Source organism: Camelus dromedarius, chromosome 7 (genome assembly GCF_036321535.1).
Source record: "Camelus dromedarius isolate mCamDro1 chromosome 7, mCamDro1.pat, whole genome shotgun sequence".
In the NCBI taxonomy this organism is placed as follows: domain Eukaryota; kingdom Metazoa; phylum Chordata; class Mammalia; order Artiodactyla; family Camelidae; genus Camelus; species Camelus dromedarius.
This window is the reverse complement of record NC_087442.1, coordinates 56,423,631-56,449,919: the sequence shown is the minus strand read 5'-3', so window position 1 is coordinate 56,449,919 and position 26,289 is coordinate 56,423,631. Positions and strand designations below refer to the sequence as shown.

The 26,289-nt window shown below is 34.7% G+C and overlaps 1 long non-coding RNA gene across 1 annotated transcript in view; it reads left to right on the top strand.

Annotated features, from left to right (window-relative positions):
* LOC135321692 (uncharacterized) overlaps positions 1–26,289 on the top strand; it is a 62,333-nt gene that overhangs the window by 12,300 nt on the left and 23,744 nt on the right. The window contains exon 2 of the long non-coding RNA XR_010381675.1: positions 12,726–12,830. This is a non-coding gene — a long non-coding RNA (uncharacterized LOC135321692). The remainder of the gene's footprint in view (positions 1–12,725; positions 12,831–26,289) is intronic.

Sequence of the window (26,289 nt, the reverse complement as noted above, 5' to 3'; positions counted from 1 at the left end):
TTCTGAGACATGTGACCTCCTTCCCCCATCTTCAAAGCCAGCAGTATACCTACCTTCAAATTTCTCTCTAATTCTGATCCTTCCCACCCCATCTTTCACTTCTGATAATGTTTGTTATTACATTGGTTCCACCCAGATAAGCTCTACATCTCAAGATCCTTAACATCATCACACTGCAAAGTCCCTTTTGCCATATAAAGTAACACAGTCACAGGTTCTGGGTATTTGAACATGGACATCTTTAGAGGGCCAGCATTCTGCCTACCACAGATAGATAAGTCAGAAATAAATCTAGATGTGTTTATCTATCCATGGGTCATTATGCATGCATACATGTCCAATCTGTGACTGTTGAGAGGTCCTTGAAACAATGACACCTCAATAACAATGAACCCACATTCTGCACAGATCTTGGTTTCTAAAAACCATTAACCATATACTCTGAAAATATACAATAAGCCTAGAGCATTTTGTGATGCCAGAATATAATAAAAGGATCCAAAAAATGGGGACATGCTGAAAGGGCACAGAAACCAACATGAAAGGATGTCCAGTGGCCAAAGTTGGAACAAACTGAGAAAATAAATAATGAAGGATTGCAATCCATAGAATAAAACACACCAAATGGAGTTGCCGGATAAAATATAGGACACACAATTAAATTTGAATGTGGGATAAACAATGAATAATTTATATATATTTCAGAAATAAATGGTACATATATTTACACTAAAAAAATTATCCACTACTTAGCTGAAATTAAAAGTTAACTGGGGGTCCTGTCTTTTTCTTTGTAAAATCTGATAATCACAATATTGATAGACAGATAGATAGACAGACAGACAGAGTTTTTTACAGAAGGAATCTAATTAATGAGCGTAGAAAGAATGAGAGAAATAGAAAAATTACCGTTAGAAAACCACAGTAATATTTGTATAAGGAAAAATCAACTGGTGGCTGATAAAATTAGTGCACCAAATTTCAAGGAGAAACAAGATACATAGTCTCAAAATAACTTCCTCAACATACTTACTAATTACAAGTGAGAAAATGACAACTGTAGGTTGTTCCCCCAGTCTGTAGCAGTTTGCTAAGGCAGCCCTTGTAAACTAATGCACAGGGAGGACAAACTGTTGCTCATGGTGACTGTGGTAGAAACTCTGCAGGCTTTAGATAAGTTAGTATCTCCAGATTTCAGGTTCTTTATCTAAATATGAATAATAATACTTATCCTTCAGACTGTTATGATTATTCAAAATCATACAGCTAATCCAGAAGCATGAGCAAGACAGAGAAGTTAAGAGTTCAGGGCTTATGCGGAGGGTGGATAGGAAGATAAGTTATGGGAAATGGGAGATCAAAGTATAAAAATGAAATAAAGGATAATCCCAATGAACTCCATGACTAAGTAACATCCCTAAGTAGTTGATTTGCTTGCATCAAAACCTAATTATAAACACCCTTTCTGCCATTTGTAATTAAGTTTCTTTTGTCCTTTTATGAAACTGAAGTCAAATATGCAATATAGCATTTATGATAACTTGCCTTCTAAAAGTTAGACAATAAAAACCTTCAGATATTTGACACTTGGTTATCTTATTAGGGTCTGTAAAACTTAAAATATACACAATTCATACTAAATGATATCTGTTGAGAGATAATTTTCAGAAAAATAAGTAAAATTCTAATCTTCCTAGATATGAAAGAACACATGCTAATGATTGTATTTAACTCATGAGGAAATCAGGTAGATGTTACAACTGATTCAAAAGAGAATCCAAAACCAGAAATGTTTATAGATCAGGAACACTGAAATGAATACGCAAATAGAGGGAAAACTAGGTTTTCCATAGGGTATAAGGAAGACAATTGAACCTCAGCCAGACAGGATTAGCATTTGCATGTCTATCAATTACATACATACAGAGTACTAAAATCTTTCAAAGACAATGAAAGACTAGAATCAGATAACCTGAATCCATGTTCTCCAGTGAATACACATTTTTTTTGAAACACAAGCTTTTTTCCTACATATATAAATAGAGATCCTGATAAGCTGCTTCTTCAGTGAAATGATGGTACTCTGGGGCCAGGATATTTCAGTGTACTCACAGGCCAAGAAAGTTGAAAATACTTTCAATTTTGCAGATTCCTATGACTTCCAATGAACCCTCACAAGTGGGTTCTAACAGTCAGAGTCAACATCATTTTTCTTCCTATAAAATGCTCGGTAACATTTAGGATGTTGTTGGTGCAACTTCTGAGACAGGAAGGGGGCAGGGCACAGCCATTCAAGGAATGCTACAGCAATTAACAGCAAAATGGTGAAAGATTCAACCCCCAGTAGGCCTTGAGGCTCAAGATGATGGGATACTTAACTTCTAGCAGAACTTGAGCTTCATTATATGCTTATTGTAGTATGTTAGCATGGTGAATAACTTGCCTACAGGCGCCATGGCAGTCCCAAGGCTAGCGGCAAAAGGTCAAAGAGTGGGAAATGGCCAACTTCCTGGGAATCACAGCCCCTTCCCCAGGCTAGTCAGACTGGTCCTTCCACTTATCAACATATGAAGCCACTGGGCCCATAAAAACTGGCAACACGGTGCCTCAGGGCAGCAGCCTCTTTCTCTCTCTGCTCTGAGATAGCCCACACTCTGCCTATGGAGTGTGACCTACTTTTAATCTGGGCACCCAACCCCTACACCTCGTGGCCTTTCTCTTGCATTTCAACATATCTGTCTGAATGAATCCATCTCTACTCAGCTGTAGCTCGCTCTTGAATTTTTTCTTGTGCAAAGCCAAGGACCCACACTTGGCGGGGCATGTCCCAGGGGCTCAACCGAAGCCTGGGACACAGCCCTTCTCATGCCCCTCATCTGTTTTCTATTGAGCCCTGTTATCTGTTGTTAATCTTATTACTACCTCTAAAATAAGGCCTAAACGGACACAGCTAAGCATAAATCTGTATATCAAAAAGCTAATTATTTAACTAGAGAATCAACATGTATTCATGTTCTGTAAGTAACATTCTAGAGTGAGTAAAAAAGATGCCTTGGAGAATAGAACCTAATGGTAAGGTTAAAATAGTTTTTGTGGGGTTTTTGTTTCTTTTTTTTTTTTTTTTTTTAGGGTAGGAAAAACAGTAGACCTAAAATATACCTCTGAAAGATATCAAAAGGAACAATGTAATAACTTTTTTACTATAGCTATTAAGAGCAGGAAAAAAAAAACATTTTCCTTACGAAAAATGCATATTAGAGTACATACACATGCCAGTCAATGTTAATTTTTTAAATGCTTACTGAAAGGAGTTATTGATATCCTTTCCCTGCTTCAGCACTGAAGAGAATAGGTTCTCGTTTATCCCAGGTGGCCTAAAAGTGGGCTACAAAATTAGAATCACTTTGGAAATTGTGTAAATATTGCAAAGACCCATCTCAGAATACTTAGACTCAATAGATCAGTAGTGAAGCCTAGGAATTTGAATTTTTCACATGTTGAGATGATTTTCTAGGTGTGGAAATCTATTTCACAAGATATCCTCAACGCTTTTATTTTCTGACTTATCATCCTGTTTACTATTAAATATCATTTGATTAAAGTAAGTCTCAATAATGTAACTTCATGGGAACAGTAAAGTGAAAAAAAGCAGAAATGTGTTAGTAATTCCTGGATTTTCAAGTTTCAAAAACCCATTACAACCCCAAATGCAATCTTATGTTCCTGGGATAGAAGGTAAGTGTGTCCATAGTCAGGTGTCTTCTCCTCTTTTGAGTATGTTACCAAAAAATCTAGGTACAGCCCCTGAGACCTGGCAATTGCCTTAGATTATGTGCAATCTGGTTCTATCTTGCTATATTTTATTTTTACAATGTTGTTATTTTATTCATTAGCCTTAGCAAGTCACAATAATTTGTGTTGCTATTCATAGCCCCTCAGGATTCATTCACCTACTTTGTGGATAATAAAGTGGTTTGTTTCTGCTTTACCAATAGCTATCAGTCTCTTGCATTTAAAATGTTTGTCAACATCCCCTTTTAACCACTGCTCTGCTCTGCAAATGATAGTTAAAAAAAAAAGACACATGTCCACTGGTACTGTTGCCAGTAGATGAAGTCATTGTGATAGATAAGAAATTTTTATCTCTGGTTTTACTCAAACAATATCTTGTTTTAAAATATAACAAGTAAAAAAAAAACATATATATATATATATATATATATATAAAAAACAAGTAGATTGTTCACCTGAGAAAGTAAATGTTGAACTGTAGATTTTTTCTTTTTATGTGTATTTAAGACAATTTAGGACAACAGCATTATTAAAGAAAACTTTGTTTTTTAACTTACTGAATTTGGAAGGTGTTCTCTACGCCATTGTTTGTGAGGCTCCCTTAAAATATGGAAAATAAAATAGGACCAGAAAGACAGCAAAATTGAAAAGGAATGAGCGGTTCTGGCAATAATAATAGGTAAGTGTTCTGGGAAAATAGGTTATAGGTTTATTATTATTATTAAAGCTGCAATTCTAAATAAATGGGCACAATTTACAATAGTCATTTACCACAATTACATACATATAGAAAATTTTACCTTCTCCAATAATCTCAGACAGGAGGGCCCTGAAGTTAACATTAAAATGAGAACAAGCTTCAACACAGGGCCACACTACGACTGTGAAAAACCTGGACTCAAATGGAATTCAACTGAGGGATTATTATTCCTTCCAGAGCAGGGGCTTCAACTCAAATTCTAAGAAATGAAGAATTCTTTGTTAAAAACTGAAATCTTAGCAAAGAAATACAGAATCATGTGCTCAGAAAGGCTTTCTGGCTCTGAATTTAGTATCCTTCTGGACTTGGAAACAAAACAGATCCCAGAGAGGCTAAGGGCAGATTTGAGTTTGAATTGACTCCAAAAGCAGGCAAGGTACTTAATCTAACTAAACCTCAGATTACTCTTATATAAAATAGTGTTGTTAACACCTATCTCAAAAGATACTGGAGCAAAGAAATGAGCTAATTCACGCAAAGAGCTTAGCCCAGTTCCTGAGTTACAATCAGCAACCATTTTACGGTGCCTATCATTAATATCTGTTACTACTCTCCACATTTTACTTTGCTGGAAGTTTCCCCAAGTAAACAAACAAAACAAACAGAACTCACTGTCCAGTGTTTTAGGAAGCTACACCATGCTACTGCTGCCCCAGCACACTTCGCTTGGTTAAGTTGCCCGTGGGGGCCTTAAAGTGAAACTAGCCCCCTCCTGTAAGCACGTGAAGCCCCAGCTAACAGCCCGCAGAGTCGTAAGCACAACACAAGAGTGTAAGTTCCTGATATGATTCCCAACAGCCCCTGTGATAAAAGTTTCCCCCATTCCTATGGCCTTCTGCTTGTTAGCCCCTCAAAGACCCCGCGAAACTCACCAAAACCCCATACTTTTTGGTATGAAGTAACCAATTCGGCCTTAGCCCTAGAACACCAAAGCACTCCACCCAATGACCCTAATAAGAGCACGTGTCCCAGGCCCTGTCACTCTCTGCCTGCACTTCCCCTTGGCCTCTCCATGTGACCCCTCCAGGCATTCCTGCCATGTATACTTCCACCAGAATCTCTGAGTAATAGACTTCTCTATCTCAGCTTCTGTGGTCTTTGGCTGAACTGTGGTGGCTCTGCATCTGTCACATTGGGATGTAACAAATTTTACACTTAACAAAATGTTAATTTAATAAAATCATAACATTAACATACCAACAAACAAAACTACAGACCCATTTTGCTGAATGAATCATCTGGGAAGCCCTCCTGCTGAGACTGTACTGTCCAGGTGCCCAACCTTGCATCTCCAGAAAAGTGCAGACCACTCACACTTAGGTTTATGTATTGTATATTTAAAAATTAGTACCTCCCAAAAATATGAGTAGATTTTGATTGAAAAAAAATCTTCAAGTGTATAGGAAAAAAGTGGCAGCAGTGATTGGAAATAATCACATATGCAAAAAGAAAATAGTTCTGTTAGAGAGTAAACAGATGATTAAATATTTTTATTTTTCTTAAATTTCATGGTATATTTGTTTTTCAAACTGCTTTATCAAAATTCAACAAACCAAGTGGCTTGGAATAACAAATTTATTATTTTACAACACTGAAGGTCAAAAATCTTCATGTAGGTATGGGTTTTGCTGGACTAAAAGCAAGGTGTTGGCAGGCCTATATGACTTCTAGAAGCTCTAGGGTTAGACTCGCTTTACTATTCTGGGTGGTTGGCAGAATTCAGTTCCTTATAACTACAGCACTGAGGTTACAGTTTTCCTGCTGCCTGTAAACTGAAGGCTGTGCTCAGTTCACATTCCTTAGTTCGTGGACCCTTTCTTCCATCTTGAAAGCCAGCAAGGGGAGAGGAGGAATCAAGTCCTTCTCACATTGCCTCTGACCCACTCTTCTGCCCCCTTCTTTCACTTTTAAGGATTTATGTGATTATACTGGGCCCACTGGATAATCCAGAATCTGCCTATTTTAAGGTCATCTGATAAGCAACCTTAATTCTATCTACAAGTTCAAATCCTTTTGTCATGTAAGTTATCATATTCACAGAATCTGGGGGATGAGGATGTGGACATCTTTAGGGATGAATACACTGCCCACCATCACAAGATTTCAGAGAAAGAGAACCCAAATTTGTCAAAAAATGTCCAATATTGATCCCAATTTTACTCATTCATATCTCTTCTGTATCTCTAAATAAATACCAAAATCTCAAAAGGTCACTTATAATTTCTCACACATTAACCACTAAATTCAGTTCTGCAATGAGTCTTACAAAGATTTCTCTATCATCTCTTGAACTCAACCCTTACTTTTAATCTCAGTCACTGCTTTAGTACACACCCATATTCCTAATGTTCTTACTACATATTTCTACACAATAGCCAGTATACTCAACCTAAAATGCTACTGTTATCATATCATTTCCCTGATTAAAACCTTTCACTGGTTTGCCATTCTCACAGGGGAATGTCATTGCATTCCTGCTTAAAACTTCCACTTTTCCTCCTGTTCTTCACTTGGCTCTTTTCTGTTCAACATCCAAAACTTGGTTCACCTATCACTTCTTTGAGTAAGAGTCTCATTCTTCCACTCTAGGTGGGGTGTTTCTTCTTATCTTTCCATACTTAACCTCTCTCAGTATTGATCACACTGCTGTTACCATTATCAATTTTCTTTTCTTTTCCCCCCAATAGAATGTAGACTCTTGAAATGCAAAGATTATGCTTTGTATCTTGAGCCCTCAAGTTCCGTTTACAGCATGACACCTAGTGTGTATTCAATAAATACGTGCAGAATGTATGATTAGTAGTTACAAAAATGGTATGTATCCTATTTAATCCCATAGATTTCTAAAGGTTTCTAAGAGGCAAGGCATGAAGTTATTTGTAAAATGTGTACTAGACACACGTATACTTCAATAATATTTTAAATTTATAAAATATCTATATGAATAGCACATATTAGCAGGCAATTTGCCTTCCTTTTGGGGGCATCTTTACGTCACCAAAAATCAAAGATTTTAGAAACTTCATACTGACCAATCTATACACACTATGTAATGGTATTAAATTCCAAAAAAGGCAGGGAGCTCTGCCATGGTTAACGTACTTTCACATCTATCTGGAATCACAAATCTCCTCCAATACAAGAGCACAGACCATGTGGTGGAAATCCTGACATGCTGACAATTCATCCCTATTAATTAAATAGTTGAATGAACAAAAGTTTAGAAATCAATGGCTACTTTCTCCCCTGTATTTTAAACAACTGCTTCTCTGGAAGTGTTGGACATGGGGTTAAAACAGCATCTGAGTAGCAATACAAATAGTATATGGGTCCTGTCTACTTATTTAAGCTTTGGTCACAGCTGGGCAGGAAGTTTAGTTGCTCATAATCTTACAGTATCTGAGTACTCAGTAGGTATCAGAAAACTGCTATTTGAGCTTATGCCTGAATTTCAAGAGTGTTTCAGTAGGGTCCTATTCAGATTAAAGGAAAGCTGCTCTTGAGGACAACCTTCTGAAGTGTAATATAGTTGTCTGTAAAATAAATATATCAAAAAATAGCCTTCTAATATACTAATATCTATTAGAAAAAAATAATGAAAATAAATTCTTGTCTTCATTAGCAATGAAAATTTACACTTCCTAGAGATAAACTTGAGAAAATTATAATACTTTTAAAAAAAGGTCATTCAATAATTTATGCAAATGGAAAGACATAGCCTGCTGATGCATGAGAATTTTCAAATTTTTGGACTCCAATTATTCCTAAATGGGCTTAGAGTTTTCATCTCTAATTTTATGTCTAAATCCACTTACAATATTCATCAAAATAATCAAAGTCATTTAGTTAACATTAAAAAATAATGTGAAATTTCATTTGGAAGGACACATAGGCAAAGGTAGACAGTAAACTATTTTAAAAAATAACAATGAGAAGGTAGCTATACTATAAGATATTAAATTAGAACTAATTCTTCTAAAAATTAAGAGAATGTTATCAGAAAATAAGTATCAACTAACAGCATTAAGTATAAAGTTCTAAAAATGATGTGATCACAAAACATTTAGTCTATCATTAAGACATATTTTCTAAATGTTGAGGAGAAAACAATGATTCAATAAATGGTGCAAGAAAATTGGGGGTTGGTTATGCTTAGATTCTTATGGTATATAAAGTTTAGATGCAATAAAAAATAAAGGAAAGAATGGAAGGAAGAGAAATATTTAGAAGCAAATGCACATGAATATGTATATAATACAAAAGAGAAGGGAAGGGAAAATCTTCAGTGAATGAAGAGAAAATGAACTCATAGTTCCCTGAACAGTCAAGCTATTAAGACACCTAGACCTTATCATGTAATTTCAGAAAGTTTATTCTACAATTTTTACCTACTGTGTAATTTTTTTCACAAACATACAAGTTGCTTACTTAGTCTTAAGGCATCAGTAGAGTTAAAGGTCTGGAGCTAAAAATATGAGATGAGTCTAAAATATCCTCCCCTACCAAAAAACAACAGAGCTCTCAAAGAATATCAGCATCAAGGATTGTATCCAAAGAATTCAGGAGCCAATCTGAAGGGATTCCTGATGGCCAAAGATGAGATTAATTCAGCTTGTGCATCAATAAAAATTATTGTGATAATAAACTGCAATGCAACATACACAGTTCACTTCATGATATCATTATAACATTAAAGAAAATTAAATATAAGTGATTTTTCGATTTTTTTATGTCACTAATAGACAATGCCAGGGAAGCAGCTCACAATTTTGAAAATGGCTATATATAAAAATTAGAATTCATTCTACCTTTTCTATACAAATTCTATCTCAGGGTAATCAAGTAGCTCCAAGCAGTTCAGGAGAAGTTTCTCTACTGTGAAGTATCCCAACAAATAAATAAAGAAGAAATGACTGTATTAGAATATTACCATACTAAATGAATCATAGAAACTATCACCAAAGGCTGTTAACATTCCCCTAAAAGATGTGCTTTCTGATAGGAGTATATAACACTAGTCATGAAGTATTCTTCTGCAATATTCTTCCAAGTATTCATAACAGAAGAATATGGAAACTATAGCATGAAGATACAGTGAACAAAATCCTGATTATGTGAGACTCTATATAACAAATGATCTGGACTTTAAAAAAAAATAAATTGTGCTCTACACTGGAATTTGACACAACATTGTATAATGACATTACTCAATTAAAAAAGTTAAAAAAAAAAAAAGCAACCGACCAACTAACCAACCAACCAACCAACCAACAATAAAAATGTTTATGCAATATTAAATCAATCAACCAACCAATCAATCAATTGTGAGAAAAAAAAAAGAGATGGAGAGTCTTAACTATAATGGATAGAGTTTCTTTCGATCCTTAATTGAAGAAATTATATAAAACACAAGATAATTCAGGAAGTTTTGAATACTGACTGATTATTTGATTATGTGGATTATTTGTTTGATAATAGTTATATAGAGGTTTGTTATTTTATTTTCTCTATTTTACTATGTTTGAAATTTTCCATAATAAAAGTTAAAAGATGATGCTGTTTTAAAATAATAATGATTTGTACTAAAACTAAAAAAGGCAAAGTAAAAGAGGTCCTATGATTATTTAAATTTCATCTAAGTTACTTCAGTTACTCAATTTTAAAATTTTGAAACAAGTAATAAAAGACTAATTCTCTAACAGAACTATCATCCACTAAGAACCAGTAACAGTGAATCCATGAATAAGCACAGCTCCCCACGGGGCTGGTAGAAACAAAAGTGGAAACAGATCATAGAACTAATACAAATACTTAAGAACTTTTATGAAAGTAGACATGAATAAAACATCTGTAAAACATTTTCTCCTCTGCTACAAATCGATATTTCAAAGGACCATTTGGGACATAAGCTGATTGAATCTAAGAAAAAAACAATGCACATTTACCAGTTTCTTTATTATGATAAGAAAGGTAAAGTAGCTACTACTGGACTACTGCTTAAAAGCTAGTGTTAGATTGTGTGAATATGATTTACTCTACATCTCAACTTGTTGACATGTTTTGTTTAAAGCTGATTTTATACTATCAAATCTTAATAAAAATAGCCTTCTCAGTTACTCTAGATTACTGGTTATCAACCAGGGCGGATTTTGTGCCCTCTTCTCCCTGAGGATATCTGGCAACATCTGGAGATATTTTTTGTTCTTATAAATGGAGTAGCGCTATTGGAATTTGGCTGTTAGAGGCCAGGGATACTGTTTAACATCCCCTAATGCATGTGATAGCCCCTCCTACAAAATATCATTCAATTCAAACATCAGTGGCAACTTGGTTTAGAAATCATGTATTTTTCAGGGCTAGTTCATGACTTTTCCCAATTACAAACGAAAATTTTACTTTCTGTGCATTCAAATGACTGTCAGAAATAATTTTCTTCACAGTGGGATCACTTACCCCTAGAAATGTTTGTTTTTTCTTTTTGATTTAAGAATATAAAAGATGTTTATACATATTAGATTTGTTTTTTACCTGTGCTTTTATTAGACTACAGTTACAGTGAATTGACATATATCAGACTTAAGGTCACAACTGTTATTATATTTGCCCTGATATTTGAAGAGGCAAACAAAAATTGTTTGAAGAGGTAAGATATGCTGACTGATACACATAATAGAAAGCACTTCCTTGTATCATAGCTTCAATTCACTGTGAAAATAATTGAAAAGTGCAGTGTGTAAAGTACAGTATGGTAGAATAACACACTTCTTAACAGAGATGTTTCATTAATGGTATTACTATGCAGTAACACCATTATGAGTTCTTCAGAAATAAGAGAAATTTTTGAGAAGTATATTATTAAAGAGACTACATAAGTCTACAATAAGGACAATTTTTAAGAGAATATTTCTCTTTAAGGTCAAACAGTTGGCCCTAGCTTTAAGTTCAGATCAGAGATACAATGTAATAGGAACATTAGGAAATAAATGTTTGTTGCTTTTGTATCAAAAAGGCCGATATCTTCTGTACTAAGGTTTTTATTCTTAATCCAAAAGAAGAAATGATCTTTGTTATGTTTTGTAAACTTTGTGCTATGTATTTTCTTCTGAACCACAGTACATATTCCACTTCTAAAACTTTATTATCACAGACTTAATTTTTTATATTTTAAAATTCTGTTAGATAAAATTTGCCAAGTCAAATCTGGAACTAGAATTGTCATATTTAACTTCAAAGAATATTTATAGCCAATTATTTGAATAGTGGTTGTTAAAGAAATAATAATGGAAACATCCTTGTGTTTTAAAGTCATAAATATATTTGAGAAAACAGACGTTTATGAAATATTCTTCAACAAGATGAAAGACTAGGAGACTTATTTTTAAACACTGTATTTTCTAGAGTTCCCATATGGTAGCTGCCTTGATATCCACAAGGAGTACAATTAAGTATATCATACGACTTTAATTCTTAATTTGTTCCCAGAAATTAATTTTGGGTTGGATAGTTAATTTTTAATCCCTGATCCATATTATAGTGAGTCATTACTGTGTATTTAAGAAAGAAATCTAATCAGATGATATAGACTCTAAACAAAATGACATAGATATCTAAATACAAATTCATCTTTATCAAATAATATATTTGTATAAAAGAGGAAAAGAAGATAAAAGAAATGAAGAATTTTAAAGACATTCTAATTAAATCAGCTACAAATCCCCAACTGCAGATAAGTGACTAATTAGACAGTTAAGACTAATGAAAAACTTCTCTTATGTGGGACTCATTATAAAGGATGAGTAACCACTGAGGATGCTTTAAGTTATTCTAATTTTTATTATCTCTAAATCTATTTAAAACCAATGGAAAATGATTCAAACCATTAAGTATTTTACATTTTCAGATTTTTATGTTTCTAAAGGTGCTCCTCAAAGTGAGAATTAACTATTTTATCCAGTGTCTGGAATTGCCACAAAAGACCTAAAACAAGACATGAATGTAGCTTCCAATGAGGAAAAAATAATTTTTAATGATTATCAATGAAAATGTTCATACAGAACTAAAAATTAAGATATGAACCAAATATCCAACATGGACTTAGAACTCAACTCACTTAATAATTGAATCAAATAACTATTGTTTTGGTTGCCAGGCTAAAGCATACTATCACTTACAGATTCATTCAGAGACTAGCAACAGAAGCCAGAAAGAACAGTGACTTAAAAAGATGGACGTCTAAATGCCTCTCATATAAAGTGAGTTCTGAGGAAGGCTCTCCAGGGTAAGTCTGACAACTCCACTGTGTCATCAGAACCCAAGATCTTTTTATTTTTCTGCTTTACTGTCCTTAGCACTTGTTTTTTACCTTCAGGTTAGACTCATGTTCCAGAATATCTGGAGTTCCAGGTATCACACCTAAACTCAAGCAAAGCAGCAGGAGGATGGATAGTAACAGTCAAAGGGGGCTGATGCTAAGTGTGTATCCCAGTCTAGAGGAGCATGCCTGGATGTTCCTTTCTGTGTCTTTTGCTTACACCCATCTCATTGGCTAGTGATACCTACAAAGTAGTATATATAGTCTTTGCACAAAGAATCTTACTGATTTTTTTTTTTAATTAAAGAAGGTAATGGCTCTCTAGTAGTTAACTACCTGTATGTTTCTTTACTCTGAAAACCACATCTTTCTTGGATGTATCTACCAAACATTCAGTAGCTCAAAGACTTCAAGTACCCATTATAATGTCTGAAAAATTTTTAAATTTTGGCTATTATTATTTGGTATAAAGCGTCCAATAGGTTTGTGCCCACAAACTTAGGGAAGGCTATTAATGATAGAAATCGCTCTGGGAAGACTATTTTCTTATTCTTTTTGTCACTGAGAGGAACACAGTAAACTGTAAATTAAACATAGTAATTGTATTACCTTTACATCTCTGCTTCACTCAGTCACTAGATCCAGGCTTCCCAGGAAAGGTCTGACCTCAGGAAGGCAGCTCTCTGAAGCTCAGGCAGACCCTGAAAGAGCAGGGAAATGCAAACTGCCTTCAGACTACACAATTCAGAGCTAGGCAGAAAATCTTTTTGTAAAGGGATCAGGGCAGTGTATCTCCATGTCTGCCAAAATCTCTCTTTCCCAAAGCAGATCTTCCAGGATTCTGGAGAGCTTCTTTTCCCAAGGAGAAACTCAGAAAATACAGCCAGGGGAACAAACTGTAACCACTGCCACTGTAGTCAGTACCACCTCTCTCTTCAGCCATCTGCTCTGTATCTCTGTCACTTTCAACTAGCATCTTTGCTGGACTTGATGGCTTATCCTAGTGATGTGACAGAGACTCATCCATGAAGGAACATGGATCCCTGGTTGCCATGCCATTCTCTGCCCAGCTTTTCTTTTCCTGTACATTTACAGTCACAAAAGGGCAAAAGAGTACAAAGAGGGACTGAACTGGCTCAACGGGGTTTCTCACATATTCTTCTCTTCCTCGTACATAACAACATCCCTATCTCAGTCCCATCATCCAGACTGAGATGCATCATCACATTTCAGCCTTTCCACTGAGAAAAGTTATGATTATTCTGGCCCACATCCAATAAAGGGAGGCTAATCCATGGCCCTTAAGAGCAGATTTTGACTTAGAGAGGGATGAAAAAAAGGATGAGGGAGCAAGAGAAAGAGGAAGATACTTATCTTTTAGATTCAAACATCATCAGGGTGACGACACAAAATAACACTTAAGAATGGGACAGATCTAACTGTTTAGGATATTAAATGGTTGTATTTCAGAGACAAGGCAGAGATACCAATTAAAATGAGTTTACATAAAATAGGAAGTTGATGTGGGGAAGAAACATGCCATTAGGTTGAGAGGAATTTGTGTTAAGGTTCATTCACCTTGAATCTTAGAGAAAAATTCATGCACAGATCATCTGTTTTAGATGACAGCATGTATCTTAACTTTAGCTTCAGGATTATAGTTCTTATAGTATCTGGTCTAGCATGCTGCTTATTAATATCTGTTTCATGAACTGAATAGGAATGAACAGGAGGCATTCTTGAGTAAATTCCCTCACTCAAATTTTATTCACTTAGAATTCTCCTATAGTAAAGAATGTATTTCCACTTACAGAGATCAGCAAGTGAATATTCTGGAGCAGAGATTGCCAGAGTACAACAAACTAAACCAGACCCCAAATGATGGCCAATGATACTGGGGAGCCCTGTCACTCTCCCAGTTACACTGAGGCTCCATTTTGGCAGCTCATTAGGCAAAATCTGACGGGTAAAAATTCCTGCTCCAAGAAACCTGGACGCTATTCTGTATTTCCTAAAAGTACTTTGGACTCATTATTTCCAATATGCACAACATGAAAAATAATTAATCTTGCCCCAAACTGAGGCTGATTCTATATACCTGAGTCAAGTCCATCTCTGTTCCTTTCTCCTAAATACCTCTCCTCATGTTGATCTTTAGTTACAAACCTCTGAATCTCTGCCTTGGCCAGGGCAGTCAGCCCAATCATTTCTTCTTGGATTAGGCACTACCGAGCCATATCCACTCAAGAGACTGCTGGTAATTCTCAGCTTGCTTTTCTCGGCATCATTGAGCAAAGCTGTTCTTACAGGTTGGACAAACTTATCCACCTGAAAACATGAGGCTTTGGGTGGTAGGATAATCACATTTCTTCCTCTTTTGAGCTCATCACCTGATGTTTGGCAGCCCTCACTTTCATTCCAATTACAGATTTAAAACCTTAAATGTTACTGCGTCATTAAACGCTGTGCACATCCTACCATCATAAATCTATTTCTGTTCTTAAATCTCAAATTAGGTATTAAACTGCTTTAAAGGAAACTTTGTGCAAGGCGAACATTTAGTAAGCACAAATTGAGAGATGAATAATTTAACTCATATATATAAAGATAAATCTCTGAAGTCCAGCCTTTTGTTTTCCCTGTTAGTCCTCAAACTAACCTGAATTGTTTCTGGAAAACTAATTTAAAGACCCATCTCATGGTATAAGACCATATTGATTTTCTTCACGTGAGTGTCAACACAAAGTGGAGGATTTCCACCAAGAGAGAAACAGGGTAATCACTGTAATTCATCCAGCGAAAATTTACACGTTGATTTAGAAAACGCGAAGACCTGAGTTCTAGTCCTAAGTCTGACTCTAACTCCCACATGTAAAGATGTGGCACATTCTTTAGTATTTATGGACTCCAAATTTCTCACCTATTAAATGAAAGGATTTAACAAAATCATTTCAAAAGTCTTTTCTGGATCTGAAATTATAGATTCTGTTCTATGAAACATTCTTGTATCAGATCATTAATACTTTACAATAATTTTACTGGGCAATGATTCTTGCTAAGTAACTATTTGCATATCAGCAGGAGGATGTCCAGGATTCTGTGGAATCAGAAATACTTTTTTCCCCACAATGTACAGGCAATTGCCTTTATAATTAGATGGTTTTCATGTTATTGCAAATAAAAGCATTAAAAACTCTAATTTTGAACTGTACCACATTTTTGTTATGTGTTAAAGAAATTAAGTATGAAGCTTTTAAAAGTTTATACTCAGATGTCTTTCCACCTTTCTTGAATCAACCTTATGCTCACTTGGTAAGACTAATAAGCATATCTGGTTAGGGAAACATACATAGAATATTAACATATGATGACTACCCTTAAGGCAAATCCAAAATGATAAGGTAGATTTGAACAACACATCACCACCAATTAAAAAAGGTAAAAAGTCTGTGGTTCCCCTCTTCTATATAGACCTGATAAAAAAAAATGCTCAACCTCAAATATATTCATGGGTATCTGTGAACCTGATGATAACTTAAACTGATTAAATAGTATGCAAAGAAAGTACAGTCATTTAATCTTCATAGGACACAAGACACTTTTAAAATGATCATCTAAAACTGCTATCTTAGGATACTGAGTTTTCTAAGGAAGCAGTGAAAGTTCCAAGCCTAGAAATTAGAATCTTTTTATCATTTCATAACTTTTCCATATTGATATTTATTACATGCCTAGCACTGTGCTAGTTGTTACGGAAACAGGAAATCTTATTAGAGATTATACTTTCATGACCATTTTTACAGTTTAAAAGGAGATTGCAGTATCCTTATATTATACATTTTAATATTGTGTTCTGATAAACTATACTTTTCAGACTCTCTATTTTTATATTATATTTTCTATTTATGTCTGATAATATCGACAAGGCAAAAACAACACGTCATACTTTATAGATTCCCTGAGTATGCATTACTGACTATGCAATATTGCAAAACAAGAATCTAGCTGATTTTTCCCCTTTGTTAATGTATTTTTTAATCTATTCAATAGGAAAAGTTTTACTTAAAGCTAGAGTCAAGGGCTTTAGTGAAGTGCATCCATTTTAACCTGCTGAGTTTATCACATCTTAGAAGATGACATTTTATAATTGCTGATGAAACCAGGCATGATGTGTTATACTGAGAGTGCATAAAGCGTATGATCACTAAAAAGAAATGGTTTACTGAAAATGCATGTAAGGAAACCCTTCTCAAAATTAATATTGCTTTTCTTCACTTTAAACCAGCCATCCATGTTTATAACTGCGTTAGCAAGGAAAACTCAAGGACTGACAAACTATGAGGTTTTTTTTTTTTTTTACCTTAGCTCTACATGCTCAGCACTGATAACTGGCTTTATTAAAACACACACATGTGCAGATACGTGAACACACAAACACACACTGAATTTTTTATTTGTTTACATTTTTGATGTTTTTAATATAGTTTTGATTAAATCAAAATAAGATTCTCTCAATGTATTTAGTATAACGAATACTTTTCAAATCCCCTCAATAAAACAGTTCAGAGAGAAATTAACATGGGATGGGAAAAATGGAAGTGTAACTTAACTTGGTTACAGTTGGAAGATTTCATAGGTCTTAAGGATTTAGAAATACTTTTTAGCCATTATTACACAGAATACTTGTATAAAACAGGTCAATATTATCATCTTCTGCTAAAGAAAACACTACTAACAGAACTATTATGGCCCTCCTAGTGAATGTCCTGAAAGTTTAATATGGTATAAACCTCAATTTGTAACCAGAAATTGATTCTTTTAAAAATAGGAATATAATAGTGAGTTATATATGTAGGTTCACCCTTAATTCTTTTTGTAAAGCTTGAAATGCCATAGTTTCTTAAGATGAACAGTACAAAATGTTTAACTTGGCTCTCTCAAGTACATAGGGAATGACATCTTAGAAAATACATGTACAAAACTGTCAACAGCTTTTACACTTAGCAACTACTCTGTCAATTTTCAACAACTACAACTTGTTAGAGTTTTTAGACTGAAACACTAGGAGATGAATTTGTGTGCTGAACAAATCTTCGTATTTTCAAACTGTATTAATTTGAATTTATTCATATTTAAAACTTAGAAACAGATTATTAAAATAAATAACTGTTGTATAGGGCTGCATTTTTCTTTACGTGCATGCATTTCAATTAAAAATGTCAACTGGCATCTCAAATGTTCGCCTGGGGCAGTCTACTCAAGCGATAGAAATAAAAGCAAAAATAAACAAATGGGACCTAATTAAGTTTACAAGCTTTTGCACAGCAGTGGAAACCATAAGCAAAACAAAAAGACAACCTACGGAATGGAAGAAAATATTGGCAACAGATGAAACTGACAAGTGCTTGATTTCCAGAATATATAAACAGCTCATGTGACTTAATAAGAAAAAAAAAAAAAAACCCAATCCAAAAATGGGCAGAAGACCTAAACAAGCAATTCTCCATTGAAGACACATGAATGACCAATAGGCACAAGAAAAAAGGCTCAAAAACACTAATTATCAAAGAAATGCAAATCAAAACTACAATGAGGTATCATCTTACACCAGTCAGAATGGCCACCATTCAAGAGTCCACAAATGATAAATGCTGGAGGTGTGGAGAAAAGGGAACCCTCCTGAAGTGTTGTTGGGAGTGCAGTTTAGTGCAGCCATTGTGGAAAACAGTATGGAGATTCCTCAAAAGACTAAAAATAGACTTACCATATGACCCAACAATCCGACTCCTGGGCATATATCTAGAAGGAACCCTAATTCAAAAAGACACCTACACCCAAATGTTCATAGCAGCACTATTTTCAATAGCCAAGACATGGAAACGACCTAAATATCCATCGACAGATGACTGGATAAAGAAGCTGTGGTATATGTATACAATGGAATACTACTCAACCATAAAAAATGATAAAATAATGCCATTTGCAGCAACATGGATGGCCCTGGAGAATGTCATTCTAAGTGAAGTGAGCCAGAAAGAGAAAGAAAATACAATATGATATCATTCATATGTGGAATCTAAAAAAAAAAAAAAAGACAAATGAACTTCTTTACAAAACAGAAACAGACTCACAAACATAGAATACAGATTTGTTGTTTCCGGGGGGGGGGGATGGGAAAGGATAAGCTGGGAGTTCAAGATTTGCAGATACTGACTGGTATATACAAAATAGATAAACAAGTTTACACTGCATAGCACAGGGAAATATATTCAATATCTTGTAGTAGCTTATGGTGAAAAAGAATATGAAAATGAATAAATGTATATCCATTATGACTGAAGAATTGTGCTGCACACCAGAAACTGACACAACATTGTAAACTGACTATATCTCAATTAAAAAAAAAATGTCAATTGGCTAATTTAAGTCTTCTAATTTCTGCTATGTATAAAGCACTGTACCAGGCATTAGGGTAAGGGAACTGAAAAGAGAGAAAAAATGTAAAAAAAAAAAAAAAAAAAAAAAAGAGAAAATATATCTCTTTATCATAACCTTTAAAGAATATATTTATTTGAGTAAATGTTTGAGTATTTGAGTATTTAATGAGATATGCATGTGAAACAAAAAAGAGACAATTTCAGAATAATATTCTAACAAACAGAAATAAATGTTAAAAATAATTTCTTCTTGGTGCCAAAGGATTACCAGTAGAGGGATAAACTGAACCAAATTGCTTAATAATAAAATGCACCCTAGATGAATTGACTTCTACTTTCTCTGAACTTAATATGAATGAGAAAAAAAATCTCAAATTCTTTGTATAATCCACTGCCAAATTTTTACCAGCTATTGGAGGAGAAAACATTCCAAATTACAGCCCCAACATACACTCAATTTGGTTCAATCAACCTGCCTCTTTACATCACAGAAGAATGTAGTCTCTGCTCAGGGTCCTATCCAAGCCATCTTGCTCCCCCTTTCAAAAGCAGGTCACTACTTCCCATCATCTGTGGGTCATTTGACTGCTTTTTCTTCTGCCATTTTCAAGTATCAGTATCATTTTGTATTTTAACCAATCCTAGATCTGATCTCCTTTTCCCCAGGTCTTACTTGCTTTGCAATTACTGAATGCAATCCTGCAAATTAAATCATTGTTACGTGTATATATATATTTTACAACTCTGCACTTAGACATTTTCATGCTACAATTAACCATATTTTCCAGATGACTTTACTTAAGCGGAGAGATGACAGGAATTAAACAAGCAGCTGGGATTCTGCCACACCTGACAAATTTTATTAATGATTAAGATTCTCATCTCAGTTTATTAAAGAGTAATCACTTATGTGCAGCTACACAGCAATCACTGGTGAAGCTAACAGGATTTCAACATCCATAATACATCTTCACTCTTTCCACTTAAAAGGAAGAAACATTGTAAGTGAGAATTATGGCTGCTTTTGATATCCAAGAAAAGAGAGATTAGTAAGCAATTGAAAATTGGACATTTCAGTAACCTCTTTTTTTATTGCAATTAAGAATTTAAATGTTTTTCCTTGATGTATTAGAACAGTTTAGGGTTTTTTTTTTTTGCAAGAACCTACTAATTGACGACTGATAACTCCACAAACTTGGAAGAAATCTGTAAACATAATTCAGAAAATAGGAGGGCAAAAGATATGAGAATATTCCTTTTCTCCTTGCTTTAACAGATAGGTAATTAATCTAACATAAATATTTATTTATTAATGGAAATCATATAGAGTAACTGCATTTATGCCACCCACCTTCACCCCACTGAGCTCACTAGGATGCTTTATTTTATTCTCTTCCTTTGAGACATGTCTGCTAGTACAATGATTATAAACCTTCAATATAAGTAAATAAATAAAATCAAAGAATACATCAGTTAGGATAAAATCTAATCTAAGTTAAACAAGTGATCATCGTGAAAGTGCCTTAAGCAATACAAACATCCGTTTTCCCACACGGCAAGAATCCTAAAGTTAAGTGATTCCAGAGAAGTAATTTGGTGATGTTAACATGAGCCCAGCTCCTTGTCTTTCATCATCTCTCTGCTCTGTATCGTCAATGCATCAGCAGTGTCTCCTGTCATGGCCACAGCATGTCTGTCTCAACTCTAGAAACCACATTGTTACATACCAGCAACCAAAGCAAAGAAGAGAGAGAGAGAGGTGATTGTTTCTCTTACTTCACTTACTAGCTGAGAGGAAAATCTTCCTCCGTGGTCACCCAGAAGACTTCCCTTTATTCTCACTGGTGAAAACTATCATGTGCCTACCTTGAAATGAACCACTGCTGAAGGTGAATAGGTCATCTTTAACTGCTCAGCCCAAAGTTTACCCTCTACAGCTGAGGAGAGGCACACCATTCCTAAGCATATTGCTGCCAACCTAAATCCTGAATGAACACATGTAAGAAAAAGAATGACTGCTGGATAAGCGACACACCACTTCTGCCATCAGAGCTAAGTAGTTTAAATTCTCATGGCTAACCTTCTTTGGGAAAAGGAAAAAGCATGGATGGAGAGTTGATTAAGATGGAAATCATTCTCAGGAAAAAACATCAGCATGAATGGTCTTTCAATCAAAGATTATCCCGCATAGGAGAATGACACGCATGCACAGAGAAGGAGGAAATAAAAACCTATCCCTGAGAGCAGCTATCATGCCGTTGACTGCCTAGAGGTAAATGGAATCTCAGTACTTCACAGCACTTACTTCCATCCTACTTTGTCAAGAATTTTCATTTGTCAGAGCTTGAAAGCAGGCTACTCCCCATAGCCTGACATCATTAATCTGGCCCTGACCAACTTTAGAGGTCATCTTCTTTACTGCATCTTCCCAGATTTCACTTTTTTTTTTTTTTTGTAGAACATAAATGTTGTGATTTTAACCATTTTTAGGGGTAAAGCTCAGTGGCATTAAGTGCTCCTACTGTGTAACTATCACCACCATCCATCCCCATAATTCTTCTCAATTTGCAAAACTGAAATTTGGTACCCATCAAACAGTAACTCCCAACTCCCCCTTCCTCCATCTCCTAACAACCACTCCTCTATTTTCTATCTCTATAAATTAGACTATTCTAGGTACCTCATAAAAGTGAATTCATATAGAATATGTCCTTTTCTCTATGGCTTAGTTCACTTAGCATAATGTCTTTGAAGTTCATCTACATTACAGCATGTGTAGGAATTTTCTTAAGACTGAATAATATTCCATTGTGTGTGTGTATAGTATACATTGTATATATATTATACACACATACTATGTATATAAATATATACACACACACAAACACATGCTACATTTTGTTTATTCATTGATCTGTAAATGGATACTTGGGTTGTTTTCATTTTTGGCTACTGCAAAAAATGCTGCCATGAACCTGGGCATACAAATATCTGTTCAAGTTCTGGCTCTTAATTCTTTGAGGCATACACCTAAAAGTAGTATTGTTGGATCATACAGTAATTTCATTTTTAACTTTTCAGGAACTGTCATATTGTGACCCATAGTGTTCACACAAAGGCTCCAATTGCTCCACACTTTTGTCAACACTGTTGTTTTCTTTCTTGTTGCTGCTGGTGGTGGTGGTGGTGATTTTTGTTTATTTGTTTGCTTGTTTAATGACAGCCTTCCTTCAAGCTGTAAAACAGTATCCAATCATGGTTCTGATTTGCATCTCCCTAGTGATTAGTAATGTTGAGCTATTCAAGTAGCACCTTTCACTATTAACTCATTTTCCTTCTTTTTGTTCTCTGAATGCTTTAACATACATTTATCTCCGTTTCCTCTATTTGTAATAAAAAATACACCTTTTTAATGTGGATCAAGTTCAAAATTTAGATAAAATCTCGTTTATAAAATCTTCATGATTACTGCTGCAACATTAACATGTCTTTTTTTCTGGACATCTGCTGTCCTCTTAAAATTATTATGATTGCAATTTCCACAGCTTGAAATGGGTTATAGTTAGATGTATATGGGCCTTTTTCCTTCTATTTCACAGAACTTTGTTCTTATTTATTCATTTTTCCCAGCATCTATAAATTCTGAGTTAACTCATTCACAAAAAGGAATTCTTTATTTGGAATATTTATTTAATTCTTTTGTATATTAATGTGTAGTTTTATGTGTGATTATATCATGATGTGTAAATTGTATTATTTAATTGGTGGGGCACCTAAACACCCAGGTAGACTATCTAGATATATTAGATATTGATGTCATCAACACCAATGGGTTCAATTAAAAGAATGTTATATCCTTTCTGAATACACACACACACATTCTTTTTGAATAATTGTCTGGATGTGTAATTGAATAGAAATTTGATTGCTGTTTTAGTTTGTGGATATTGGTAATATTCATATCCTTGTAGTTGAGCTTTATATCCAAAAGTAGTAAGCTTTTGCAAGCTTCATTTGAGCAGACTTTCTGATAAACATAAATTTAATCAACTGTACTACTTTCTTCTGTCTCATTCAAGTGGGACAGGCAGGGCCAGAGATTTTATTATAAAGAATAACTTGTCATTGAGATGTTCCTGTGATAATGGGCACCATTAAATACTGTACACACGTACAATGAATCCTCAACTACAGGAGGAATTACAATATCACACCTTTGACAGCCACAGTGCACGACTGTGAGCACTCCTCCTGGCAACTTAGTCAAGTGGCAAGTACTCTCAACAGCAGCTTCAAGAAAGGACAAGGAGATACTGCTAAAAACAAGCAGCATTTTCCTACACTGGGATCAAAAGCATGAGGGGATTACTGAAGGTTTGTGGAGAAGAAATTAAATCACTGCTTAGAAGTATAAGGCTTGGTTCCAAACCTAATGTCTTGGTCTCTGTAAAGTATGTAAGAACAGAGATTTAAACTCAAAGATCAGAAAGCAATATTGGATTTCCATTATTCACCTTCTGAAAATAAGGACAAAAACTGAGTTAAATAAATCATCCTCATTTGGCATCATACTAACAAGCTTCATGATTAACTTACTGTGATACTGAATAAAAGTAGATTTGATTACTGGCTAGAATGACTTACAGAACTCGAGGAAACTCTTACTTACATTTACCAATTTACTAAAGTATATGATACAGACAAACAGCCAGATGAAGAGATACGTAGGGTGAGGTCTGGGAGGGTCCCAAGAGCAAAGCTTCTGTCCCTGTGGAGTTGGGGTGCATCACCCTCTGGTACGTGGATGTATTCACCAACCTGGAAGCTCTCCAAAGCCCATACTACTGAGATCCTAATGGAGGCTTCATCACATAGACATGATCAATTATTAACTCCATTTCTAGCCCCTCTCCCTTACCTAGAAGATGGAGGATGGGGCTGAAAATTCTAAGCTTCTAATTACAGCTTCATCTTTCTGGTGACCAGTCCCTACCCAGGAGTTACGCAGAAGCCCACCCAGAGTTGCCTCATTAAAACAAAAGACTCCATCATCCAGGAAATTCCAAGGCATTTATGAGCCCTGTGTCAGGAACCCAGGTCAAAAACCAAAAATATTAGAAGAAAAGATGGTCCTACTGCTCATACCACTTAGGAAACTGCAAAAGTTTTAGGAGCTCCATGCCAGGAACTGAGGTCAAAGACTAAATGTTAGAACAAAGTGTTCTTTTAGAACCCCAATTTACAAGAGTCTCATGTGCTTCACGAACTGGGTAAGAGAACAATATATATTTCTTATTATTTCACAGTAAGTTTCCTGAAATCTCTTTTCCTGGGGAGAGAATGAAGGCAGTCACCAGGCTGCATCTCACTTCTTTCCTTACTGCTTGAAGAGCTCCAATCCTTAGTGAAAATTTAAATTACAGTATGGCTAATTTATGTCTCACCATATACACATGAATATACTTTCTCAGTGTCAGCGAATTTCAGGACTAAGGATTAGAATTGTTACATGATTATACATCCCCCATCTTCATTTTATACTCAATAGGACTAAGCAAAATAACACTTTTTAAAGAGTTTTATTCCAATAGAGGAAAATATGTTCAGGCACACAATCTTTTTTGGTCGATTATTAGAATGATGATAAATTGTGCTTATAATTAGTTGAAATTTTTAAATGTGTTTTTGGTCTATTGCATTATTTTAATGTTACCTTTCACACATGACAATCGAGAGTGTTTGTTTTCATTTATGGCACAGGTACTAGGTCTTTTTAAAATGAGTGTTATGTAGATCAAAATGTGAATCAATTTAAAGATATGCATTTAACAAATTACAGTACAGATGATAAGATTTGACAAAAATTGTGAAGATTATGTTCAAATGACTGAAATGCAAAAAATCCTGGTTGACCAGATATAGACTCTTACCTGGACCACATTTTCAACAGATGCATAATGAAATCACTCTTCATCCCCAAGTGTGTTCTGTTGCCCTGCTTCTTAGTTTGGTCATTGACATGACCATCTATCCAGTGTAACAGTGATTCTTCTCTGCTCTTTCCCATTATTATTCCCCATTCCTTGTGCTAATAAGTCGTAATTTGATCTCATTCTACGTCTATGATATTATATTTGATCTCTCTCTGTATGATATTATAACTGTAATATTACTGGAATATGCACACATTTTACATATTCATTTCCATTTCTATAGCCTTAGTTTACCCCCATTATTTTGTTTAAACTAATTATTAAAAACTTTGTCTCATTTCTTTGTAACTCACGTTGTGCCTCAAAACCACTCTCACACTGTCCCCAGAATTGTCATTCTAAAACACAGTTATCACATAACTCTCTAGATTAAAACGTCTATATCAATTTTTCATTGTCTATAAAACAGAAATCAAACTTTTAGTACAGTAAATACTGTCTCTTACACTCTAGCCCCAATGTCCAACATCATCACTTTCTTCACACAAATCCTAATTTGGCACTCAGGCACACCAAGCTTTGTAATAATAATTTATCTTTGAAAAATTGCTACCTCTTGACAGAACTGACTTTCTGCTCTACTTTAGTTGTTAGAAATTCCTGCTCCCCCTTTATGATGTAACTCACTTCTCATCCCTTTATAAAACTTTCCTAAGTTCCTGAAAGCATATTTCATTATTCATTCTTCTATGATCTTATATAATAGTTAGTTCTTTGCTCTGTTATAGAACACTCTGCATTGTATTGTGTGGTTCGTGTATATTTTCCCTTTTATTACTGTAAACCCAGTGTTATTTATGAGAGGCAAGTCAATATATTGTTTCAGAACTAATGTTCTGTAGTCAAGCAAACCTGAGTTAAAGTTCTAGAATAACTGAATTTCTGATAAATGTTAGATGAATGAATGAATAAATAAATGACCTCAGGATCATCCCATGCATCAATCTATTTTTTTTATTCCAAGAAATTACTCTGCTTTCATAAGACTACTGCATA